The following is a 2,261-nucleotide window of genomic DNA, read 5'->3' as shown; positions in this document are numbered from 1 at the left end:
AAGGTATAACTGGTTAGTCGAGTACCGGATAGGTACTACTCGACTCAAGGTATACTTATAGCCCAAGGTACATTTATTGGAGAAGAATTACTTTTTCTTAAGGAGGCTACACCCACTGAGATAGGTTTGACTAATGCTACGTTCACACGTTATGTTATTATATACATGACAAAAATTTGTTTTTCCCTCCCATCCTATGACGGTGACGTCTAAAGGATGATTGGGTTTGTAGCGTGTCACCCTATGTCTGATTAGAGAAGAGCGACATCTGGGTTTGAACAGTCTGTTTTTTTATGGCAGCTGGTGAATGCAACCCTGCGATACCAGCATATGTTACCTCCACATACAAAGGTAACTACTACAATGAAAATCGAGGAAACCATATGTTGTTTGTTTTTGCTATTTTGGAAAACAAAATTTTATGATGGTTCCTCGGTGGACATGATGGCTTGGGGGAACCATGATGGACAGTAAAGGGAAGATGACGAGTTCTTTTTGGATGGAGCCGTGCAAGCAGTAAGAGGTGGTGTACTCAAGAGTGTTGAAAGTGGTGTTTCAAAAAGAGAGAAAACTTTAAAAAAAAGAAAAGGTTATGTTGTGTTCTACAAACCTTTGATTGTGAGCTTGACAAACAAAAGAAAAAAAAAACAAATCAGAATATGTGATGCCAAAGGCATAAAGTTTTTTATTTAAAAGCAAATAAATGTTCCTTTTTTTGTGAAAGGAATAAAGACTAGCTTTTGTAGTAAAAAAGCTGAAGTTACTTTAGATCAACTTAAAGCTAAATAAACTTATTAGTGCTAATTAATGCTAAGGAAAAAAGATCCTGTGAAATATAAAAAGCTTTGAAAAAGAACGTTAATTTGAGCCACGAATAAAACATAGCAAAGACTAAACAGAACAACAAAAACTTTTTGTCAAATAATAAATACCCACCACTACTGCAATTTTAACCATCGTCATCCACGGCAACGTCAACATTTCCATCCTCAACAACATCATCATCTCATCAGCATCTCCAGCTTCATCATTGGTTCCACCGCCGCCATCTGCTCCAGTGTCCCCGAGGGAATTTTGCACCAGCAGCCCGTAGGTGCCAAGGTAGGCCGATGTATGCTCCTTTTTATATGTTCAATACTTAGAACGATACACAGAGAAACTTAGCTTGACACACATCCTGGAATAAAAATATAAGAAATAAAAAAAAAAGAAAACAGAATAACTTAGGCAGCAAACAGGGTAGACATTGGGTTTCATATCTGCAGTCCGGTGATTGAACGGACGATACAACCTAGGAAGTAGGGTGAGCTCATTCTAGGGCACTAGGAATACACTTTAAATAAAAGACCCTTTGGTCGTTTAATGTTGTCCCTGCAGGTTGGCTAAAAGAAAAAAAAAAGAAAAACAAGAAATTATATATTTTTATTGAGGGTAAGACATTACACGAACTACCTATACATACTTACCAAGAACATAAAAAGGGAGATCCAGGGCACCTCCGCTACCAAATTGTCTTGCTATCCAGGGGAGCCGTCGTCGAAGCATTCCAGTCCGGCGATCTGACAGACGCAGCAAAGGCACTTTTCTGAAAAGAAAAAAAAACAGTTATATATATATATTGTAATTTTTTTATTTTTTTTTTAAGTCCTTTTGGATTGATTTTAGAAGTTTGATTTGTTTTAATCTTTATCTAATTAATTGAATTTCTTACTTTGCATTGCCTTAAAATTGCGTTTTTTTTTTTGTTTTTGTAAATTGCAGTAATTATAAAGCTTTCTTTAACATTTAAATATTTTGATCAATGTTAATTTAACGTATAGAATCAAAATCAGAGGATGTAACCTCTAAATAAAGCCCATACATACCTTTTATAACGTAGAAATGAAATTCCACTTGGCTTAGTATTCTCATTTCGCTATGGAGGAGTAGATCATTAAGGTAAGGAAGGGGTAGTGCACCATGCTGTAGAGGGGGAACGGGGAGACGATTCTGGGGTATCCAAAACTGTTGGACAACGGATACCATGGTTGGGGTGGGCCGTCCAGGGCACTGTAGGATGTCTCAGTGCCCCCTGAAGAGCGAATCCATAGCGGTAAGTGCGAGTAAGAAGGCGAATAACGTGCCTGCCGTAAAGTAAGTATGACCCTGTGTTGTTATCCCATCCAGAGCTGGTTTCAATTTAGTTTTTTGTCAGCTGTCTCTGGACATGGTGTGTTGGCAAGAACCGCGCCCCAGACTGAGCCACAGCCGGAGCTCTAACG

At 38.2% G+C, this 2,261-nt stretch overlaps 1 long non-coding RNA gene across 1 annotated transcript; it reads right to left on the bottom strand.

The window, feature by feature from the left end:
• Positions 1 to 417: 417 nt before the first annotated feature.
• On the bottom strand, positions 418 to 1,880 carry LOC131995677 (uncharacterized). Its single transcript, XR_009397542.1, has 3 exons — positions 1,866 to 1,880; positions 1,467 to 1,585; positions 418 to 1,382 (listed from the first exon to the last, which is right to left on the bottom strand). It is a non-coding gene; the product is annotated as an uncharacterized LOC131995677 (long non-coding RNA).
• Positions 1,881 to 2,261: the final 381 nt, after the last annotated feature.

This window comes from Stomoxys calcitrans, chromosome 3 (genome assembly GCF_963082655.1).
Source record: "Stomoxys calcitrans chromosome 3, idStoCalc2.1, whole genome shotgun sequence".
Taxonomy (NCBI): Eukaryota; Metazoa; Arthropoda; class Insecta; order Diptera; family Muscidae; genus Stomoxys; species Stomoxys calcitrans.
This window is presented reverse-complemented; position numbering and strand designations above follow the sequence as displayed.